The sequence below is a fragment of the Platichthys flesus genome, chromosome 16 (genome assembly GCF_949316205.1).
Source record: "Platichthys flesus chromosome 16, fPlaFle2.1, whole genome shotgun sequence".
Taxonomy (NCBI): Eukaryota; Metazoa; Chordata; class Actinopteri; order Pleuronectiformes; family Pleuronectidae; genus Platichthys; species Platichthys flesus.
The window spans coordinates 8914777-8939908 of record NC_084960.1 but is presented as its reverse complement, the minus strand read 5'-3'; the positions used below and the strand labels follow the sequence as shown (position 1 = coordinate 8939908).

The 25132-nt window shown below is 46.5% G+C and overlaps 1 long non-coding RNA gene across 1 annotated transcript in view; it reads right to left on the bottom strand.

Moving 5' to 3' along the window:
- The window catches only part of LOC133971642 (uncharacterized), a 50345-nt gene extending 38218 nt beyond the window's left edge, over positions 1-12127 (bottom strand). The window contains exons 1-2 of the long non-coding RNA XR_009924394.1: positions 12033-12127; positions 10747-11480 (exon numbers count right to left, since the gene is read on the bottom strand). This is a non-coding gene — a long non-coding RNA (uncharacterized LOC133971642). The remainder of the gene's footprint in view (positions 1-10746; positions 11481-12032) is intronic.
- Positions 12128-25132: the final 13005 nt, after the last annotated feature.

The following is a 25132-nucleotide window of genomic DNA, read 5'->3' as shown; positions in this document are numbered from 1 at the left end:
AGGGCAAAAACACGCAAAGAAAAGTTCATTGTTGACTAAACTCGTGTTCGGAAAAGCAATTTAGCCCTCGGAGAGTGTTTACGTTATTTTAGGAAACCTTTTCTTTACATGATTAAAGAAATCTACAGCGGGGCCTAAAGATTATCAAACGTGCTGAGCTGCTCCAATTTGTTTGATCGTCATGATTCGGTGACTGAGTGAGCGCAAGCGAGGGAATCCGAACAGTAATACCTCTCAATCAGGACCATGTGGGGCTTTATTGGTGCGCCGCTGCTAACTCTCGCTGCCTTGGCGGGCGCGGAGGACACGGAGACCCAGGGGGCAGAGGGACTGGCCATCGCTCGCTCACATCGTTAAAGTCGATAAGCTGGCAGCTGGCTGGGGGGGAGCGCTTGCCATCAGTAACCACCAGGTCCCTGACCACCTCGCTCACATTTTCCAGAACCTTCCCTCAATCCGCTCCCTGCCTCTCCCCGCTGGTCCGACCGGACCCGGCCCACCGGAGCGCGGGCCAATCGGTCTGGTGTGTGGCGCCACAATTCTGGCAGGAGCGGAAAAGTCGAGCCTCACCTGAGTGACTTCTGCCCTGTCCTCGAGGCCAGGCTCTTTATCAGGCCCCTGAGAAGCAGTATGCAGCTCCTTGGACATCGGTGCTTCCACATACTACCCTGTCTTTACAGGCCACGAATGTCCCTGTTATAGTCGGTGTAGGATAATCCATATTCATATACACACGTTATGGGACACAGGGTTTGGATTTCATGTTGCAGCTTGTATCGACTCAGGGATTAACTGAGAAAGTGGCGTTGGCGCGCACGTGTGTTAGAGAGAGAGAGAGAGAGAGAGAGAGAGAGAGAGAGAGAGAGAGGTCTTGAAGAGGTTAGGTTGGTAGAGTGTCTGATTGAGGCTTTGTAAACGAACAGAGGAACACAGACATAGAAAACATACGTATCCACACAAACTCTCCTCACAGCAACATCACCAAAACACCAAGTATACACCAGTGCACCATGGCTTCTCACTGTGTTAGTAGGTAATAATGTGTGCATGCAAATGTGTTTATGCTTGCACTCCAGCTACGCAACAGGCAAACTAAAACACCCACCCACCCACCCACACCCACACCCACACACCCACACACACACACACACACACACACACACACACACACACACACGTATATGCACTCCATCTGGGCTGCTGCTGATTGAAAGCTGCAGCACAGACTGGGGGTAGAAGCATAAGGGGACAGCGTAGTTATTAATTTTCATTATGCTCGGGTTTCCTCCAGATTCATGTTGGGGGTTTTGCTGATGTTACCCGTAGAGGATGAAAAAGTGTTGAGTGTTGGGGTGCAACGTACACTGAGAAGGCCTGTAAAGGAGCTGCTGCCACTAACAACATCTCTTTAACATCAACCACAGGGAGCAAATACACTGAGCAGTAAGAACAAGCTGCAGAGAACCGCTCACACATGCCCTGCCTTATTGCACAGCTGCAAAAATGTGGTTAATGCAATAGCCAGAAAATGCATTAGGCGGTTTGAAATGTGAAAAGGGAGGCTAATGAACAAAGGTTTTCCTAAAGTCTTGCCCGCTTGCGAAGTACAGAGGGACAGTGAACTCCAGAGTCAATTATTAACTAGACGAAGGTTTACTTGAGCCACCGACGAGACAGATATCCACTCAGACTTCCTCCTCCATATCTCTACCTCAGCCTCACCTTGGCTTGCTCACCCAGCCCCCCCCCCCCCAAACCACTTTGCCACGCCTCGACCTATCGTCTGCAATGAGCAGCGCGGAGAAAAACAAAGATGTTGTCCCTTGAGGCAAGAGAGCTCCTTCAGGACCTGCCTGCCTGCCTGCGACACGTCTGGTCAGGTTCCCAGTTCAACTGGTCGGCGGTAGCTGGTGTCAGAAGCTGCTGATGGATTAAGTTGATCGATTACTATGAAGAGATGATTGAGCTTGGAAGGCTTAGGGAGTTGGCAAAGAAAAGCAGCTAGGAGCAGTGTTGCAACCGTCCTGCTGCGGTGTTAGCAATTGCCGCCGTGGAAAAGAATGAGATTTGACGCAGGTGCTAATGTCAACAAGCTCTCCACAAAGAGCTGAAAGTAAACTGTGGGAAGTGCAAGCTTGCACTTTCACTGAGAATAAATAGAAATCAAATGGAAAGAAAGAGAGAAAGAAAGAAAAAAAGGAGCAATAGCAGAAGCATGTGGTCAACAGCTCTGATAAGGCCACAGGTTGAAATTTGATTTTGGTTCTAAGCGAGGAGTTGATAAGAGGGATTCAGAAGAACTGTGCACAGCGTTTGAAATATGACAAAGGTTATGCAGAAGGTCCGTGCCTCTGTTTGTGCGCACGCAACTTTGTAGCACAGCTCTTTAAAGTGGCTAAAGTCCCCTAGAGGAGAAATCTGATTACCTGTAGATTGGGAACAACTTGACATACACATGTACCAATTGCAAGAGGTGTGACAACACACAGACACACACACAGGACTGATATTCAAATGAACTAAAGTTACGCTGTGCCATAATTTACCTTGGAACTTAAATGCAGCATGATGCAACAGTACCACTTCCATCGAGTTCACAACATGTGCACCAGTTCACAGAACACACAACTGAACAATTCACTTACGACTACGACTTCTTCCCATCAAAAAACTTTCCCATGATCTGCAACTGACAGGAACCTGAATAACTGCATACTCTCACATTTGATTTGTTGAAGGCAAACTGGTCCGAGTTCAACAATGTACTAAACACACTGACAGGAAACGGAAGACGGGGCCTTCCAAAATGAGCAACTTAAAAGAAACTGTTGAATATGAAAAAGGAATTTCATTTGAACAAATTTGACGCGGAAGAATCAAATCATATTTCGACACGGGCTGCAAGTTCACATACAGATCCGAAGGCAGAGAAGTTATTTAATTGTTTGGCAGATTAGTGAGTTCAGTCAAATGCATGAAACAAGAAAGAACAATTATAAAGAAAACACTTGGGCCACGACATAATGTGCTAAACCAACACCTGATTTAGTTTGGAGCTCAAACGCACTTATACAGAACACCTGCAGGAACTGAACTGCATCTGACATGATGTTTGCATTATTGTCACACAAACACAGACGGCCCCACCTGTTCCTTAAACATGTCAGCAGTGTGTTTATTCATTCTGCCCTGCGATGTGTGCGACGCTGGCAGAGGTGGAGCAGAACCAACAAAGAGCTGAAGCACTTGCCAAGTCTTCTCGCCATGAGTCAAACAACACAAACAAACCGGATGCCGAAAGTTGTTTGCTGCTTTTTCACTTGCTGAAATATAAATATCCCCAACTTTGCTGATATTATTCTGAAAGCTCTTGCGTAACCTCTCCGTGCAGAGCAGTTGACTCTCTCGGTTCAACAGCATTTCATCTCGTAAGGCCCGGCAAAGGGTTAGGGACAGATGTACAAAGTGAACAGTTGGCTTTATTGAAGTTCACTCTGGGTTTACGGCTGTCGGTACACACAGAGGCACACGGCTGCTTTGATCTTCAAAAGGTAGATGAGCTAGAATGAGGGGCAATAAGGACATAATAATGCCGGTCTGCATCCATTACTCCAGAGATCACAGGGTTACCCACATGCAAAGAAAGTTTTGCTTTCCTCAGGGAAGTCGCTTTTCACGTGACTACACATTGCCATCTAGTGGTAAAACAAAAGACCGAAACTTTCTCCACCAGAGAGTCAAACAGAAATGCCTCGTATGTACTGTGACATTAAGAACTGTTTGACTCAACGTATAAATTTAGAAATATGTCATACGAGTACATTAACAGTTTGTAGAAAACTATTTTAGCAAAGGTGAGATTTGTCTTGCTCTAGATTTCACAAGTGTCCTATTTAACTTGTCTATTTTAAACAGTTTTAAACTCAACAGCTCTATGAACTGTAGAGGATAAATGTTCACACAGTCTTATGCAAGAGAGACACCTAGTGCATAGCAAGGTGAACTATAAAAATATGGCACACACCAATAAAAGAATGAAGCTCTGCTGTGATATGGTGTCAAGTGAAGAAAAAACTAAACGGATTGAACGGTAAGATCGATATATTTTACATCAAAACAATTTGATCTAAGAATGTTTTCAATTAAATATGGTCTATGACTTCATCCAGTGCAATGCAGGTGGACTAACACTATCTTTCACCCCACGTAGGAAAATATATAATTATAATAATAACAAATACTAACAATAGTATATATAGCCCCTTACAAAACACAGTGAGTGAGTGATCTGCAAGAGAAACATTAAGAACTACTACCAAAATAAGAAAGAGATTTAGGGAGTTTGAGACTCACACATAAAATGACAGAAAAATAAGAGTAAATGAGTTACAGAGGAGATACAATATATATCTTCCAGGCCCACTATATTGTATTGCGCTGTAATGTGACTTACAGTGAGTGTAATGTTTCAGGACAAGTGCAGAATGGCGACTTCTAGTGGTGACATGCAGTAAAGCACATGTGTGTTCATAATTTCCAGAGTGTTGTATTAAAACAGATCTATAGAGCTACTGTTTTAAAAATTAAAAAAAGCTGAAGACTGAATCCACTTTTAATACACTGATGAATTGTTCAGTACAACTGGAAATGCATGAAATATATTGATCTGCCTGGTTTATCCTTTAGCTCCATCAGTTGCACTTTAGATGCTGAGAATCTTGGTGTATATGACCTGTTAAGATACGTTGTGCTAGATGTTTCTTGGATTTGAATCTTTCTGTACTTGTTTATTAGATTAAAATCATATTTTGATATTTCAAGGTTGGATAGAACACATCACATGTGTAACTCAAAGGAGTACACTGATCCCAATGGTGGCCAATGTAGACCTACTGTTATATTCTTTTTAATTTCAGAGTTTTTTCAAGGTTTGTTTGAAGTTTAAAATCACTGAAAATAATTAAGAGGTGTAGTTTTAATGCAGTTTAGTAACTGTGTCTCTGTTTGTATTCAATTCAGTATTCAATACTGCTGAACAATCGAATTTAAACTACAATAGCTTCATCTTATCTTCTTTATTACTTTAGGTGATTGTTACCATAAACTTTCCCCATGTCCCAACTAAGGATCGTCATTAGCGCCACAAATCTTAAGTGGACAAAGGAGGAACTGCAGCACAGCAAACTATTATTCTGTTGTTGCACACGCTGTCCACAAGGGCGCAGCAGAGCGTTAGATATGAGCGCAGTCATTTTCACATTTCAACATCAACAGTCTCCCAATGCCAGAATAAATCTTTTTTTAGAGGAAAAATATATATTTAAAAGACTATAATGAAAAAAAAATCTAATTGGTGCAGCCCATCAGTCAGACATGATGATTTTCAACCTCACAATCCAATCAGCCACAGCACACAGGGAAACATGGCTGCGTGTCTCTCAGCGGGAGACGGGTGATGCCCTGTGATGACAGCCTGATGTCTGGACAGCTTCCAGTCGTTTAAGCTGTCATCACAGCGCTTTGGCCCTGAATGCTTATCTGAGCGTCTGGTCAGAGACACAGAGGACAGCCTTCAACCCGGGAGCATCCATCTCCCCCCACCCCACCCCGGTCCCCCAGTCGGCGTGATAATTTGTCTGCACCTTCTAAATGTCAGGACTCCTAACAATCCAGCTTAATATGACTTTTTACGTGGAGAGAAGAGCAACTCGGCCTCATTCAGTCCCCTTTGAACAAGCCAAATAAAACCAGCGCTGAAAAGCTGTCGGTGTCACACGCATGTCCCACACAAGCACAGGATTGGACACACACACACATATCCCCACACACAGTCAACCGAGGAGCCTGGTGGTCCCGCCGTGTCCCGGGGAGGTCACACAGGAAATTTCACGCTCCTCTTCACACTGAAAATGTGTCCTTTATCCCCCCCCCCCCACTGAGGAAGAAAAGAAAAGGGAAGAGGAGTGAAAGAGTGGATCGAATGAGGAGGGGAAAAAGAAAAGAGAAGGCCCAGACTCCTGAATGAGGATGGCTTACTTGTGTAGGTGTGACCTCGCTGGAAACCGAGCGATGCTGCCATGGTGACCCACACCCAGCAAGAGTAAAGGACCCAGTGTTGTCACAGGTTCGGTGGAATGTGACATTTTTGAGACCCGAGCACAAAGGGAGGAATTTTCCCTCCAAAAAACGGGAGCCCGAAAAGAACAAGTGAGGTCGGTGGGAGACGCAGAAGCGAGGGAGGAATGTCTGGCATTTGAAGCATTGGAGATTATTTCGATTTTTGTGCGTGCGAGGCAGGTGAAGGAGACACCCTGAGGATCCACCCTGAACACACACCTGTCTTCTGCTTGTGCAAACACACACAACATTTATTTTTTTTGGTCTCAAATCTAGGGGTGGTTGCTTAAATCTCAATCACTTTCTTTGTATGGTGCGTGGGAAGAAAACCCTGAGCTACTATCTGCACCGCAAACACCCCCTTCCTCACATGCACCTATTCCCAGTCTCATGTTGGGACTACTCCATGCACCTCTCATCTGCCGCTGTCCTGCAGATCCATAGTGTCCTCGTAGTGAGGTGGGTGGTGCAGGCAGCCGTCCTGCGGTGGTGGCATGAATGAAGCGCTGTCTCTCTCTCTCCCCGTCTGTTGGCGTCCGGGCCGACAGAGATGCTCCTGTGCTGCGCTGTGTGTATTCACTGTTTACCCTCCCTGTGTGGACGAGGGCACTCTGAGGACAAGACCCTCTCCTCTCCCCTCTCCCCTCCCCTTCACCCGTCCCTCGTTCACCTCCCTGTGCTCTCCATCGCCCCTGTGCGCTCTTTCCACTGGCTACGCTCACACAGGAGGTCAAGGGCAGAGAGGATAGCAGGATTTCAATGGAAGTCAGAGGACGTGTGCATGTCAATCGTTCATAAGGTGGACGCACGGGACACGGGGTGAGGGGGGGGGGGGCTTTTTGAGTGTGACACCCAGAGGCCTCACTCTGAAGAATCCCCCTCTCACGTTCACAGGCTGCCCCCCTCCCCCCCCCCCCCCCCCCCACACACACAGACTCGCCCACTAAGCTGCGGTTTCCCCCGGAGGAAATCATCAATCTGCTGCCGTTACCCACGAGCATTTACTCCTCCTCTCGCCTCCCGTCGGTTTCTCTCCCTCATGAGCATCATTAGAGGGCAGAGGATTGTTCACATGCTGCACAGTCTGGGGCAACGGGCAGGAGGAAAACGCAAAATGGCTAATTACAATCTGAAGAGGGGGGTCACTGAGGACTACGGCGTACACACACTGACAGAGCACATTGATTTGAGTGAATGGTGTAAAATTGACCTTCAACACATTTGAGGAGGAGGACGACTGTGATTAATTTGCCCCGATTTCTCACCCTCATATTCTTTCTTTCAGTTTTTTCCTAAGAGCCGAATCTATCAACCAAAACCTGGAACTAGCACAGAATAACCCAAGTGCTGAGAGAGAGAGAGAGAGAGAGAGAGAGAGAGAGAGAGAGAGAGAGAGAGAGAGAGAGAAAACACTTTACACTGTGCTCCCAGCTTTTCAAAACCGCACTCCTTCTCCCTCCCGCACACATAAACACATAGGCACAAACACATACACCTCGGAACAAAGGTGCCATTTTACTCAGGAAGGGTCAGCAGTTCTCTCCATCAGACAGGGGCTTGTTCTTGGTCGGAGGCTGCTGCCCAATCTCAGGCCACCCTCCCATGGCTCCACCGGCCCCCTCTGGCCCCCCCTCTGGCCCCCACCACCCCCGGAGACAAGCTCCCCATTGTTCCTGCACTACTAATAAATGACAGTTCTCCTGTTCAGACAAACTTTAGAGCCCATTCTAAACACACACACACACACACACACACACACACAAACACACACACACACAGCCCGGCTGTAAATGCTGCTCCATATGAAGGGATACACAACAGCATTCTTTTTTTGGACATTTCTCATGGAGCTCATTAAAAGGTTATCGGACACTAACGATCGGGGGGTTTTCCTGCGATTTGAGCTTAGTGCCCCGAGGACCTGATGAGGTAATGCTGACGGCATATTTGCTAGAAAAACAGGGTGTAATTAATGCACAATAAATGTTTCTCTCGCTTTCCATTTACCCCCCTACCCCCAACCCCTGGTCGGAAAACGGTCGTGACATCGAGACACAGTTCACCAGGAGGTCGCGCTGCTCAGACGGCGTTGTCACCTGCGTGCAATGTCAATTAAACACACACACACACACACACTCACAAACCGACACACACACAGGCCAGATACGGAGCTCCATCAAGGCCAAGGACCAGAGGTGAGCGTTGAGTTTAGACATGATAAATCACCACTCAACCTAAGCCCATAAACACACCATTAACACGCTCGACCACAGCAACTTGATCTGTTTACCTTAACCACTGTGCTGGGGACTATTGCTCTCCGGGCAGGCGTGTGTTAGCATACCTGGGGGCCTGATGCACACGTCCATCACTGGGGCCGGCCAGCTCGGGCTCTGGGCCACAGAATGGTCTCGGTGGTGCAGCTCTGATGCCTCAACACTGCATGAGGTCATTTTTCCAGCACTTTGGGGGCTCTTTCATCCAGTCTGGGTTTTATATAACTCAAGGGCCAAGCTAAAGAGCTCGATAGAATCACTGAATTAGCAACTCAGGTGAGGAAAAAGTTTGACTCTGTTTAGTCTGAAGTGTGCGTGACCCGGTTCATCCAGGTGACATTGCAGAGGAATGGAAACTGGCTTTTAAACTGGCTCTCAAAGATTTCTGCAGCAACACAAATCAGGATGACAATAAGGCAGAAACTGATTCGAAAGTTCCTCGGAAATGTTAAGTGGAGTAAATACAGGGTTGTTAAGTGAGTCTGACCCTGGTGTGTGTATGGCTCTCTGCTGTGGTTCACCACAAGCGTATCATATGACGGCAGCGGCAGCACATTCAGCCTTGTGAGAAATTCCTGCTCCACTCTTCTCAGCTGTGGACCAAGACGTAAACAGAAAGGATAAAAAAGCAATTACGTCCACCGAAATGCTGTGGCAGCCTTGAAGAGCCGACGGTGCACGCAAGTGGGCGTGTTCGGGCGCATCTGTGTTAGCGCGGCGCTAACGCGGCACAGGGGTGGTGTCGGCCATGTGCAGGACAGATGCCAGGCGAGCGGGGGTCACGTCAACAGACATGCTCCCGCTCGGCCGTTCAAATGACAAAAGGAGGAGGAGGAGGAGGAAGAGGCAGAAGTTGTGAGAAGAGGAGTTAGGAAAGAAAAAAAAAAGGGCCCAGTCTTTAGTCAAGGCCTGGTCACTGACACAAAGTCCGTCTTTGTCTGCCTCCCAGGGTGCCAGATAAAGGAATTCTTGTGTGTCGGGGGCTCTGACCGAGTTTATTTGACACTTCAGCTCCTTTTGTGAAGCAAGTGTCCCACCGTCAATGCTGGCCATGAGAGTCACTTGGCATTAGACAGAGGGTCCCTCTTCAGTGGAGAAAGGGGGTCTTGTTTGGAGAAGATTTTTAATGGAGGGGGTGTGCGGGGGGTTGCCGGGCTGGAGCGGGGGGTGCCTCGGTCTGTGCACTGCCCTGTGCACAGACATATAGTGGGGCTCTGTCCCCCTGTCCCAACAATAGCTGGAATTCTTTTAGCGGAGGAAGTGGACGGGGTCGAGTGAAGGAAGAGGAAGGTGCTCGGAGAAGGAGGAAGCTTCATCAGATAACTTGCATGAACACACACACCGTCTGTGAATGCAGTGCCATTATGTCACTGTGTGCTCATTAAAGATGGATGTGCCACTCTGCAGAACAGGTACAAACACTTCTCTGATAAAAATCCTCACCCTGTGAAGTTTCATTGAATACGGAGGCGTGCACCTGCAGCTTCCACCAGCATTGGGCAGCTACAGGAGAAAATCTAAAGCTTCCACTGTATCAACCACAGCGCAGATTGGACGTGTGAGTGGGCCGGGTAAGAGCAGCTTGCAGTAATGACAGGTCTCCCTGAGCCCAAACAGATTTACTCCCACCTGAATGGAGCCACTGTACGAGACGTGGCTGGAGTACAGGTTGCTTTCTGTGGACACTGTAGCCACACAGTTCATTTATGGGCTCGCACCTGGACTTTCACGACTCAGGACAGGTCACGTCTCTGTGAACGGGGGGGGGGGGGGGGGGGGGGGGCGGCGGACACTTTGCACTGCAGGTGTTGTGAAACGTGTTGAATGGGTGGGATTCGGCTGCTGGGGTCAGGCAGTGACACTGTTGTCAAGTCATGCGGCCAAAACAGAACGGAGACAGTGTGAGTCAGTGAGAGAGAGATGGTGCGTGTGCCTAATGAGCCCAGGGAGTAACGGAGCAGGGAACAGGTGAACCTGAATATGTGGAGCACACAGCGCAGAGGATTGACTTTCACACCAGACATCACCTCAGACACAGGTTCTACTCAGACCCCACCTATAGATACAAGATCCACTGTATTCTCATGGGAGAACTTTGATTGTTATTTGATAGTAAAGTGGCCAGATGGGCGTGTAGGTGAGAAACTCTGGTCAAAAAAAAAAAAGACTAACAAATAATCCTGGCTGATGAAATAAACGTATTCCTCACTGGGAGCCCTTTAGAGCACTGACTACATGCTGCACATTGTGACAACCCTTCATTACAGAAATTGATTTCCAACATAACCTACAGTCACTTCACAACATCTCACTGTCATGAGGTAGAAGTATGAAGTTTAGTTCTCACACATACCTGCTGGATGAGTTGATGCGTCCCCTCATTATCCACATTTGCTGCACATCTGTTGAGCATCACTCCCCGTCCCCCAAAAAAAGTATACTCCAGGATATTGTACCTCAAATCCACCAGAAAGTATTTTCCATAAGAATATCATGGTATTGGCCATGTATGACACTGGCGCCCCACGAACACGCGTGAAGTATCCCAAGAGACTGGTGTGTCCGACACCCAGCCTGTCCAGCAGCAGGGACTGAGCAGCAGGAGGAACACACACCGCTCATCCCGGCACTTGATTTCCTTACATCCAACAAGAAGACCCGGGGCCGGACTGTAGAATCCATCATCCGATTCCATTGTGAACAAGTTCTACCCATAACAATATTAACTCCACACGGGTCAGTGCTGTAAGGTCAGCGTGTAATCCTCCTGATGCGTCCGGGGAACCCGTGCGTAAAATGATTTGCGCTCGGGCAAATCAGGCAGAAAGCTCGGAGCTACGTCCACGAGCAGGAGTTTAAAAAGAAAAAGTTAGTGGTCCCCCCTGGTCCCCCCTGGTGCTCCAGCGCGGTGATGTTCTCAGCTCCTCTGGCGGCGGCGGCGCGGTGCGCTCCCGTTGAGAGCCCGAGCAGCACTGAGCCATAGTTGGAGCCAAGCGCTGAAGCACATGCTGCGCTCTGCCCAACGTAGACGCGCAAGGCATGACGGTACATGGAGTTTTTTGGTAGTTGCTGCCAAAGAGTTTTGAACTGGAGAAAAGTATTAAAGAATAAAAGAATGCAAAAAACGCATTATCCGGAATGATTATACATAAATCTACACATAGACAAAACATATATATTTATAAATATACTATTATTTGTAATTACTTGAGCATTGCTAGAACTTAAGAGAGCCTGTGACTCAAGCATTTCACTGCCAGCGACTGCTTAATGTTATTGTTGTGCATTTGATAATACAAATCTTGAATCTACCTGAAAATACAATAAAGTGATGTTAAAGTAATAGTTGAAAGTTGTGAATAACTTTTGCCATCGAAGAGTAAATATAATTATTTGTTGGTCTTATTATTAGTATTATTATCATAAGTGGTACTATCAGCTAAGTAAGTTATTATGTATATAAGCTGGCATCATCTTGGTTCAATCACTTGTCATCTGTCAGTTTGATCCCTTGGTTGCGTGTGAGCCCTGTGTGAGCGGTAGGAGTGAGTAATAATGATCATCTGTCGCTGAGCACAGATACAGGGATGTCGGTGCCTTGAATCACCTTCCCATGAATGAATCTCTTGTCTTTCTTACCTCACTTTCATGTCCTAACCACCTCCAGGCTTGCTTGTATTTCTGGGATCATAGCTCTGCTGAAACCGCAAAACCCGGGCCGGACTCCCAGGAATGGATCGCAGAGCCAAAGGAGTAGACTGAGAAATGAAAATAAGGTTTATGATCATTAAATGCAGATTGGAACAATCTTTTTCTATAACATGTTCTTATTTTCATTAAAATGTTCTCTTCTTATTTGAATAAAATTTCAATATTTTTGTATTGTATGTACTTGAGCTGCATTTCTTGTATAAAAAAAGGTGCTGTAAAATTGATAAACTTTTGGAAAAAACTAATTTTTAGCTTTGTATGTGCGATATGCAATAGATTAGTTAATTGAGGACAAAGCTGAGATAATATGGAGGTAAACTCATAATCATAACATTAAACACGTACTAATTTTGTGATAATAACTAATATCTATACAGCACTTTTCAAGCATTGGCACAAACTGCTTTCCGAGTGGAAAAAAGGGTCGGATTAAAATTAGAAATCCACGAAACCCCCTTGATACAGGACAGACAGTTTCTGGAACCAGGCAGCATACATACAAATCCCCACTGAGCCTACACATTGAAAATATGATATACAAGTACAGCACTTAAATACACTTAAACCAAATAGTCTGTCAAACAAGACTAAACAAATAAGAAATATAGTAGCCTATATTTTCGGGAAAGAACTTACAAAAAACTATTTTACCTTCCACGCCATTCTGACTGCTCTGCTCTCAGGCAGGTGAAGCTCCACTCCGCCTTTTCCTTCGCTCCCCGTTTGGCCCGGCGCCAACACAATCCAGGAGTACCTGAATTGCACGTGATTCTGTCAATTGCAGGTACTTGATGGCTTTCTTGTGTGTTGGGGCTGAGCAGTGGCTGGAGGTTTGCGCACACAGCATTGCGTGACTAGAGCTGGGGATGAAAACACAAAGACATTGTTTTCACTGATCAAACCCCCTTTATAGTAACTGAACAGCATTCCTGTCTCACATTCCTAAGCCACCGCTGCTGTGTGAAGGATTCTTTTTTTTTTTCTTTTTAAGGAAAAGAAAAAGGGGGAATGGAAGAAAAGGAAGGTTAGACATTTATCTCTGGTTCACTGTGTTGACCTCTTCTTGCACAAAAGGCTCATTATTCATTAATCTGGGCTGATTTTAAGCATTAGTGGAGGTAATTATCTTGTAATTAAGAGGTAATTATCTCTTATCTAAACTATGTGATGAATTTAAACAACAGACTCAGCGGTCCCTCGTGCTTTCATGCTCTGCAATGAGTCAGCATCACAACAGAGCTTAAATGGAATTCAAATCCATTATCTGCTGTTTTGTGTGTGTGCGTCAGCAGGCCAGACTATGCGTCTGTGTCAAGTGTGTGTGTGTGTCCGCTCACTGTGCATCCTCCTCAACCGTGTCTCCACTGACGCTAGTGTGCGTGTATGTAGGTATGCAATGCGCTAATGTGCACACAAATGTTTTCCAGATTGGTGTGACAGGGATAATCCTAGCCAGAGAGCACAAAACGCTGCTCACACAGATGGGACGAAAAAAGGAGGAATGTATCAGAGAATTCAGGGGAAAGATGTTTAAGCAGCACAAAACAAGTTGTTTTACAGTGCCCCCCCCCCCACACACACACACACACAACCGCAGACCCGGTGATACGAGGAGATCTCCTCTGCACAAAGGGCTCAAAGAGAGAGTGATCACCTGGTCTAGGTGGAACAGATCTAATATTTACTGGAAGTGATGACCTGTGCGACTTCAGCTTTCAACATACAAACACAGCGCGGAGGACAATGGAGTCAGTCATATCTCCAGTGTGTGCTCCGAGAGTTATTAAGACTAGAGGACATTCATTACCGGCCCGGCTCAGACAGAGAGGGGCTTCAGAGCAGAGCTCTTGTGTTGGACTGTTTGGATGTCCTCTCCCCTTGTATCTCTTTGACTACCCCGAACACAAGGCTCCATTCAACTGCACTGGGAACAAATGTTTCCTTATGTGGCTCTGAGTGCCCAAACTCAGAGCGGCAGGAGAGCCGGGATGGAGAAGGTTACAATAACGCAGGCCATATTGCTGCTATTTAAAGACTCGGCCCATCTTATGGTTTGATGTGGGCTGCATTATTAGGAGTGGGAGTTGGAGGAGGGGGCTGGGGGGGGAAGGGGGGGGGGATCATGGAAACCAAGGGGTACATGAGAAAATGACAAGTATTTCCCAACAACAACATGCCCTCTCACTGGCGCGGCCCCCGCAACAAGCTCGCTCAGCCTGCCACACTCGGTTTCCTCTCCTCCTTTTTTTCCCACCCCTCCACTTTTCATGGGTGTTATTGGTTCCACATCCACCTGGGAATTGATTTGGTAAATATCAGCCAGGCAACGCGAGGTTGGATTGAAAGTTGGCAGCTTATCTCAGTTCATATATGGCCGACGCGCAGACTTCCATCAGGTCGTTTCTTTTTTTCTTTTCTTTTTTTTTGGGGGGGGGGGGGGGGTTGTCTGCGTGGGAACGGGCAAAGCGAAGCCAACCAGGGGTCACGGCGAGGTTCTCAGTGTGACGCGGTCCAAGATTACTCATGTGAGAACAGGTTTAAATAAAAATGGCTTGTGCCTGCTCTGTATAATAAAGACATAATGTGGCGTGTACCTCTTTTCTTTAGAATCAGCCGGGATAAAGGGGCTAATCCTCTTGTGCTGCGGGGCTGATAGTACTGGACTCCCTCCAGCACCTCAGGGAGTCAGCTCAGTGGAGGGGAGGCTCTTTCAAAGGAAACCGTGTAATCAATGACCACCACCAACAACAACACCCCTCCCACCATGTTATTTTTCACATTTGATTGGCGTTAACTGTTTAGGTAAATTATCCATCTAGCCATCCATTAGCCATACGGCTTATCCTTTGAGGGTCGCACAGGGGGCTGGAGCCTGTTGCGGTAAAATCCTTCTGAGCGTATCACCGTGCTCCTTCATCTCTCGTTCCCTTCGGGGCCTTTCCCCCTCTCACCCTGCGTTAACATTAAGCTGTAACAGGGGTTCTGATGCTCACTCACACAGATTTTCCCACTTGAGGAGAGATTAAATGAACTTTTGGCCCGGTCTGGGCAGGGCCGTACAGCTGACATGATTCACGACTCATTTCCTCTCCTTGCACAGGGGGGACATTTCTTTGGACAAACGTACCCTTGCTGGAGCCCCACAAAAGTGTCACCCATGAGAATTTGCCCACAGGTGCCTTGGCTTACTGGGTTTCTGTGTCCTTGTAAACATCAAGTATGAAAGCCCCAATTATCAACGGCAAACAGTGGAATTTCCTGCAGAAAAATACCATGCAGCGAATGAGCAGCTGGACACCCAGACATGCAAATTTAGTCTGTACCTGAGCTTTTTTTTTTTTTTTTTTTTTTTTTTTTAAATCGCTTTGTTACTTGCAAAAGGGCCTGTAATAACTTTGCATTTGTGATTACGAAAAAGGAGGAAGTGAAGTGTTCAAGGGGAAAATTTGTATCTGTAATCAGCACATAGCTCTTGTCTACAGAAGCGTTTCGAGGTGTGTGATCTCAGTGGCAGTGTGTAGGCAGCTGGGAGTGTGGCAGGGCTATGCGTGACTAGGAGAAATACACCTGTCTCTGTGCTCAGGTACGGAGGGGGAGCCGGCACGCAGGGGCCTGCCAGCCGAACAATGCTCTCCATTGTACCTGCGCTCAAGTCTGCAGACGCTCGCAGGAGAGGAAACCCTGAGCCCAATGTGTGTGTGTGTGTGTAGCTCTCTCTGTCTCTCTCTCTCTCTCTCACCCGCTCTCTCACACAATCACACGACACACACAGTCATGTTATTTATAGTACACATATTGTGCTGACCGCAGGCGCCCAGGGCTAAATCCCAGTAACTCTGTCTTTTACACGCAATCCTGCCAATCAGGGCTGTGATGGACACGTTTTATTTACAGTTGCGGAAAAGAGCTGACGACTTGAGAATGAGTGTTTGGTTCAATGTGTAATTGTTCTCGGGGGAAATTTATAGCGCACGTTATGGAAAATGTTAAGAAGTTTAGGATACTGGTGTAAAGAGTCCTGTTTCTGCATTTAAAAGTTTTTTTATGGTGGATAATATAAAAAGAGAAGATTCAGATGTGTTCCTGGTAAGACCCATCGTAACAGGAAGTCCCCACTCGGAATATTAAACCCACGATTCGACCCTTATCGAGGAATCTATTATCATTCCTACAGCAGCCCAGGTTGTTCATGGCCTTTTGTTCTCAGCAGAGATAAGGGGAGATACTGTAGATGTGGAGACAGACGGGCAGACAGCGACCCGGAGAGAAGGCGTGCAAGGGGCCACCTGTCGGTAAATCACCGGGGCGCTCAAACGGTTTCCACAACAGAGGCTGACTTTCATTCTGTCTTGATTTGTGGGCCAATTATGATGAAAAGCGAATGAGGGAGACCGCAGCGAGGGGACGGGGGGGGGGGGGATTCTGAACATCTGCTTCCAGAAGGGTTTGGTTCTGGGTTGAGTTTGGGGCGGACACAAGTACCCCACTCTCTGTCAAACAGAGACTCCAGCTGTTCCCCAGATGGGGTCAGTTACTCTGTCCCGAAACCTCTTTTGATCCCATCCTCTAAAAGTCATATTTCTTCACCTCCTTTTTTTTTGTGTGTTTTTTCATTTATTCTTTTCCACGGGAATCCACAGTGTGAGCCCCGTCACGCATTTATCTATTCCTGTTTAATTCCTTGAAGCGTGTGTGTGTGGGTGAGAGTGCAAGTCGAACACCAGTGGTATCTTAGACGAGTGTGTGCGTGTGTGTGTGTGTGAGTGTGTGTGTGTGCTCACTGACTAACGCAATACAGTCTTCATAAAGGTAGTATTGTTAAGTTGCGTGCGAAGCTCATGCTTTGGGCTTTGGGTCCCCGCCCACCCCTGTAAACCACAGCCTTTTTTTTCCTCTCCTTTTTTTCCCTTCTACACCTTCCCCTTTCTTTTTGTTACAGGTAAACATTTGATGTCCGCACGCAATCCCCATAGAGTCTCCTCCCCTTGTTCTCTCCTCAGCTCCCTGGTTTCCACTCGGCGTTACTCACACCCTCTCTCTCTCTCTCTCTCTCTCTCACACACACATATACACACATCTCTCCCTCTCTCTCTCTCTGCTTCACTCATGCACACTCAGACACGCTACCCTTCCCTCCCCATTCTTCTGACATTCCTCTCCTCACTGACTCAGCACCTGTTTCCTGTGGAGGTTATGAAGTTTCTCTCAGTATCTGAGTGACCGGCTGAATCGATCTCACCTATCCCCACTATACACATCGAGGTCTTACACACATCACGCTCCTTCTGCATTAATAATACATACAATGAGAGCCTGACACTTGCCACTATTTGTCCTGTCATAGCAAAGAAGTAAATGTGAGTAAAGTATATCCAGTAAAGTTTAGTAAAGTCAGTGTTTCGCATAAATTAAAGCTATAATGACCCTCAGTGGAGTTCATATAGACACCATGGACCAACAGTCCCCTTGTGAAACCGTATTTCAATTCACCAGCTTCATCATGATTCATGAATTATTCCTTGAGAAATCGACAAATTTATTGAAAAATTTCAAATTCGCAAGGTCAAAGAAAGTGAAAATACATCCCCCTCCTGATCCCAATCCGCGCCAGAATTGTATTCTTTGGGTCATAAAAATAAAACAAATCGGTTAAGTAATTTTTGGAATTACAAACAAAAAAAACTGAAAACATAACCTCCTTGGTGAAGGTAGTAAAACTATAAAACTAGCAATATACAACAGATATACGCAATAAAAGACAGGCAGCATAAAAACAATAAAAATGTTTTCAAACGCTACAATGCACAAGGTGAGACAACAGCCAATATGAATAAATAGGTTTTCATTTGGTGAATATGAAGAGCTGGAGCCACGATGACCAGTTGGTGGCAGTGAGAGGACATGACCTACTTTACATATACGAATGGAGCGGGTCAGAAAACACGTTCAACCAAAACCTGAACTTTATAATAGAACCAATTAAAAAGCAGCGAATCCCAAATTCACAAACCTTAGCAAGAGCATTTATTAGAACTATAAAAGAGGTTTCATTGAGTGCAGTGCAAACATCTCTGTAGGGACAACGAGCCCCAGATCATGCCCATTAAATTCAGCTGTTTTTTGTATTGATTCACACGAGAATAAAAAACACTTACCGATCGCTCTGAACCTTTAAAACATTACGTGTTGTTGCCTCAAGGTTTTAGATGCAGCTTTTGTAGAAGTCAATATGTGTGAATAACACTCAACACATTTATTGGTGCGTGTGAATGATTGTGTTCTAACAGATGTTTGAACACTGGGGGAAGGAAATTAAAACAAGTCCAAATCTGGGGTGCGGATTCCGGAGCTCGTTTACAAATGCCAATCTCAGTCACGCACATCCCTCCAGCAGCACTCCACAGCAAAGCCCAGGGACCGCTGGGAAGCTCGCACTGGTTTTGGACGCGTCGTGGGCGACCGCCATGTCCGAGCGTTGAGAAAGACAAACCGCTCTGCCAGTGTTACCAGCAGCACACACATGATTTCAATCAGCGGGCAGAGAGGAATCTTTTTTTAGCTTGTTAGCGATGTCAAACACCCCCCCACCCGCCCACACTTGCATGTCTGCACGCATATTCACGCGCTGCTTATTGACAAACCCCTGCATGAGGGCTAACTTAGTGCGTGTTGTGAGATTTCAGACGAAGTCAGGCTGCACGGTTACCAAACAAATTGCAACGGTCCCACACAGGCCCAGATTCAGAGAGCCGAGTCATCCCCGGTCGTTTTATTTTGAAAAGTCAGGCGGTCAGAGTGGAAAAAGATTGTCCCATAGAGGCATAAAAGAAATTATTTCAATCCCTACATTGTTGTGTCTCCTGTGATAATTGCGGCTGCTGCTCATCGGGGGGCTTTTGGCTCCCTCCAACCGGCCCAATTAGCAGCGCTGCTGAGGTGCAGCGTATTATGCAAATACAAACAGTTACTGTACCAGCAGGAGGAGCCCCCACGGGTAGCCTTACGACAAGGCTAATGTTAAATGAATATTAGATTTGTTGTGCCTACAACAAGTTACCTATTGTTGTGCCGGCCCTGCTGCTGCTCTGGAAAAGCCATTCAAACAAGATAATCTGTCTGCGTCTCGTCAATGCAGCGCACTGTTTCCCCCGTGCTCGGACGAAACCCTCAGACAAAGAGGCCGTTTGATTGGGAATATGAAGCAATTGGTGTGGGAGAATAGAGGGATTCTTCTTACAGGCTCCGCGGGTTTTGCCGTTGGAGCCGCGGACGCAGGCACAAACACTGCGTTCCGAGTAAAGACGACAGAAATGTGACCCCCCCCCTCCCCCCCCCAACACTTACGACAACCCACAAATGTAGTTCCTGTCGTTTCAACTTTGCCACATCTTTTTCCATTTGCTCATCTCAGCCTTGCCTGTGTCTTATTGTGTCGTGCCCCGGTTCGTCTCTCCGCTCTCTACTCTCGTGGAGAACAATGGCTTTTGTCCGCGGTGCCAGTGGATGTTCGGGATATAAGGTGTGACAGTTGGGGCCAGAGCTGTGAAAGGAGCTGTACTGTCCTTCCCTCACACCACAAGGTGCGCTTGGAGACGGACCAACAAACGCGGCAATGTAACAATGAAGCAGATTTTCTCTATAAATTTGTGCCACACGGCCGCTGAAGGAGCCATTGTTCCCGTTCATTCCTCACATCACGTGGGCAGCGAAGCATTAAAGTATGTATTCATAAGGAAGGGGTGATGCCTTTTGGAAGCTGGAGGACTGGTGTAATGCTGTTTGACGTCTTCATGCTTTACCCTGAAGCCACACACATGTTTATGACTATTACAGATGTCATGTCTTACACATTTTGGACAATTGGTCACTTTATTTTCTTTTGGACATAAATTTAAGTGGTGAGCTCAAGTACTCCTACACAAAAGCTCAGTTTTGACACTTTAACCATAATGTTTTATGAGTAGCTAAAAAAATGCAACCCAGTCCCACGCAGAGAGAGACAAGTTTGGGGTATGCTGTAATGCATAGCGTGTGTCACTTTCTCCCTGGTCATGTCAGGCAGCTGTTTGTAAACAGTGCTCCCCACACACCCAGCCAGCTAATGACAGGGTTGAGCTGGAATACAATGGCTTCGCGGCACGCTCTCGCAGAGAAATGAACAGCACTGACAAAGCAGCTTTGAAATGAATACAAGAGGTTCATCAACCACAAAGGGGGGGGGGGGGGGGGGGGATTTCTTTCCTCATTATTTGATGTATTCGCTCTTTTTGGCAAATCCACGTTGGAGCGCTGCGTGTGTTTAATGAGTGGATCCGTGAGCTTTTGATTTGCATCATATGACAAACATGAAGCTATTGTTTTTGTCATTGGTTCAAAGGGATTTGGCGGAACCACCTAGCTGGGCCGTGACACGCAACATTACGCGGTGACATTTGTGGAGGAGCGAGTGCGTCATGGGTATCACTGACAGGAAACACTCGGAAAACACAACATTTCCCAGGATGCCAGGCGAAAACAGAGTCCAGTCACCGATGTGTCATTCGCTGACTGGTTTACCAACTTCAGAAATCCGTTATTCCACCGTCCTCCAACCTGAAGGTCGGCGGTTCGATCCCCAGTCTGAACCATCTGCATGCCGAAGTGTCCTAGGGCAAGATGCTGAACCCTGAATGGCCCCCATAGTATAACAAAAGTGCTGCAAGTAGATGCACTGTATGAATGTGTGTGTGAATGGGTGAATGTGAAACTGTACTGTAAAGCACTTTGAGTGGTCATCAAGACTAGAAAAGTGCTATATAAATACAAATCCATTTACCATTTATATATTACTTGATTCATCTTTGGTACTTTTGATATATACTCTGTTTTTGCTTTGAGTCAAAAAGATACAAATGCATCTATTATCTATACAGCTTTTCCTTTGAGGGGGAACATTCAGACCTGGGGTCAGTTTAGAGTCTCCTCTTAACCTAACTCCAATCTGCATGTGTTTGGCGTCTCTATTACCATCATTACTATTATCATCATCATTATTGGACTTGGTTGTATAAGCATGACTATCTGTTAGCTTTGACACATTTCCGGTTTCCCAGCTAAAAACTTTTCAAACTGTTGTTCTCTGTCAAATTCTAATAAATGAAACCTGAAACCTACCCGCCGGGTCCAAGTGCTGGCATTTGATTTACAGCTTGTTTGTATTCCACACACACACACACACACACACACCCACAGACACACAGTACAGAAGTGCTCAACTCCGCATGCATCAAACATCAGTTTTCACTGTGCAGCTGCATGGCGGCAGAATAAAGGACTCTCTTTATGCTGTGTGTGTTTCCATGCAATGAGGGAACACCCACAGGTAACACATCCAACAAGCGCTTCAAAAGAACAATCGTGTTTCCTGACTGGCAAATCCGGCAGGATTACTACTAACTCTTTATTTTTTGGCCATTATTGCCCTTTTCGGTTACCAGGCATCGACCCGCTCAAAAAAACAGACTGGCCAGGAACCAGTGAATGCCACGCCACGTATGGAGTCACTTTAGCCCGGCTTTGATGTGTGAGAGCCGTACACCGAGGTCCCACTCCTCTCGCTGACTCACATAACTGCGAGATAGCGTGACAGCTGAGGCAGGTTAATGTGTCCCCCCCCCTCAGGACAAACACAATGAAATATGACTGACAGACTTTGGCCTCAGGGCCCCGAGGACATGAAGCGCGGTGTTAAGAAACCTCTCCGTTTGAAAATGTTTTCCTTTGCAACAAGTCTGTTTTTTTCTTTAAGTAAGCTCATGTGGATCATCTCATCTTTGTGTATAACATGTCAGAGCGGTTAGCGTGACACGTTTGTCAAAGGCTTTGGAAAGGAATAATCTCAGTCTCATCTGAATCCTCAAGTGGGTGTGAATCCATCCTGGCCCTGGGCGGACCGAGAGCACTCTGAGATGTGTTTACAACCCTCAACATTTATGTCACTGCTAACGCTACACAAGTATTCGGCTCCTCACCTGACACAATAGAAATCCGCAAATGTCAAACTTTAAGGTGCCTAATGTTGAGCTAGATTTTAATGCTGCAGTGTCAATCTTTAAAAAACAAAGCTTTGAGCAGTGCCAAACTCCAAGGACAGAGATTTTTAAAGATAAAACTGAGGGTTTCAACAAGTGAAACTAGTGTTAATCGATGATAGATTGTATAAACAATCACAGAGCAGCACATGACAGCTGCCTAATGGACATGTACACACAAACATAGATGCACTCTCAGTGTGCGTTTCTTCCTTCACCTTTGACAGTATATTCCGTCTTTCTGATGGTTGTCAAACCCAAGGAGAGTAACACAACTTAAGACAAACTATTGTCTCACGCCAGTGCACTTAAAGGCCAATATTCTTCATGCACATGTAGAAATAAATGTATCTATGATTTTATTTATGCATCTAAAAGACATATGAAAACCAGTAAGTGTCTGTTACTTTGCAACATCGTCTTCACACCCTCTTCATCACGCCCCCAGCCCGTTACCATGCACCCGCACAGCACGATGATGTGGGTTTGAGCAAAAGCAAACCCGTGAAGAAGTGGAAACCATATCGACATTATAATCAAGCTCTGTTTGTTTGGTTACAAGTGCAAACCGAGCGTGGTTCCTGTTGTTGGATCACTGAAGAGGTGGAGGTGGGGGAGTTGAAGCTGTGTTGAAGCTGTGAAGGATCTGAGGGCAATAGGAAGTGGGCGAGTTAAGTACTATGTGGTGGTGGTTTGTTGAGGCTGGATGGTGTGTTTTGAGGTGGGGTGGGGGTGTGTGTGTGTTTTGGAGTGGTTGATGGGGGCTGAATGGGGCACTTGTTAAGAGGAGAGGAGTTGTACTACACCCGCTGATGGTGGCCCCTTCGCTTTCTTTACTTCCTTCCCAGTATCTCTTCTCACAGGAAAACAGAAACCTGTGGGACCTGCTATAGAAAACAGGTTGTGATAAGATAACACAGACAGATCCAGCCCATTCAGAAGAAATACAAAGACCCTGAGACCAAAACACAGACACACACACACACACAAACACACACGTAAAGGCAACAAGCCCACAACAAAAGGTGTTGCTGCACAGCTGAGTTTCCACCCTCCTGCTCTCTGCCGCTCATCTCGTTCAGCTGACTGACGTTTATAGCACCAACAATGGACTGTTAACCTCACAGTAGCTCTTTACGATGGCGATTGAGCTGCCTTTTTATTAGGGGCAACTGTTGAAATTACTACTCATTCATCTCCGCCCAGGGCTGCGATATGTGATTTCTGCCTGCGACACAAAGTCCAGAGTCTGCTGCCAACACACTGAGGATGACGCGTGGGATCAGTGCCCTTCACTGAACAGCTGTCACTGCAGGTCAGCCATCCTGACGACTGACAAACCAACAATAACCATTGGGTCCCATGATAGTGGACTTAAATATAAGTGCAAAACACAACACAAATATAGACATAAACTAGAATGTGCACATCTCAGCCAAGGCTCATTGAGATCCATACATTTAGCCCTGAGAGAACAGTGAAAAGCTGGAATAACGTGATGTTAAAGAAATTCCTGGATCCGACCCTGATTCTTCCCTGAACCACAGCGGATCTCTCCACCAGTTTTTGAGGAAATCGGCTCAGCATCTTTTTTTATTTGCTTACCACCCAACATACAAATGGGACAGAGGTGGTGAAAACCTCAGTGGTGGAGTTGTATATTAAAATCGTTGTTGTTAACAAACCCTGAGCTTGTTTGTAGTTATTGTTTAAATATGGAACTGCATGTGCCCTGAGAAAGAATTCCAGGACTTTTGGCTTCGGGTGTTTCTTCTTGTAAACAGTGTTATTATGCTACATAGGTGTGCATGGCTTGATGGTATCACGCTCAAGTGTCAACAGCGGTTGACTGACTCATACTTGATTTAACTATAATCATTTTTTCCCGTCCTGTAAACTGCCGCAGGGGTGCGTTCACGACTGCAGGGTTCCAATGCATGAAAATAAATTACGCATGAAATTGGATAATTGCATTGGTGACAAAAGTTGCTCACTTATAGACACCTTCTGCTTAAAATGGAGGATTTTTTTACAAAGAAATGCCGTCGACTCAATGCAGCATTCACTGAAACAACAGAGAGGAGCAGATAGGTTTCATGCGTGCCAAAGCTACATGTCTCTAAACCTATGGATACATCAGCCGAGGTGTGACGTGCAAGGCCGCCAGAGTCACTCCTTTGTTGTGCGGAGCAGCGTTGCCCTCGGGGCTGCAGCAGCGTGAGTGTGAGCTGCGTGGTGCTCTGGAAACAAGAAAAGCAGCTCTGTTTTTTTGGATTGGCTGTCTTGGCTTTGTATGAGCACTCGCTGGCATGCAGTCAAGATCCTGCCCCCAGAGAGGGAAGATTAATGACAGCTAGTCACGGAAAGGCTTTACAGCAGCAACGAGCGAGGGAGGGATCGAGTGGGAGAGGGAGGATGGTTGGAGGAGGGTGGGGGGTTGAGGTGGGCGGACAAAGGTGAGGAGCCGCCGCGCTGAAGTTTTGAGTGACAGTGAGTAAACGGTGTGGGCCTCGGTGTGTGTGTGTGTGTGTGCATCAAAGCAAGAAGAGATAGTGAACCCGCTTACTGGAACCATCGAAAAACATTCATGACACTCTGTGAAGACAATGACTGGACGCGCTCGTTCTTTTTTATCTTCACTCGCACTAATCCGGCTAATGTCCACACGACAGATCCGACAGCTGCTCCACTCGCACAACCTCGCCCTGCTCCTCCTCCACCCATGCTCCCCTTCCTCCACCTGCGCTCGGGCTCCACATGCTCAACACCTCTGCCAAATCCCAGGCGAGGTTAAGAGATGGATAATTACACAGGTTTTTGTTTGGGTTCAGTCTAGACGTTACATCTATTCCTCATCCAGTAGTGACATTTTAGCAGGCAGTGCCCATTGTTTACTGTCTCGTGAGCTGCGCTTGAAGTTCAGGCATTTTTTCCGTGAAATGTTTGTCAGTGATGCCA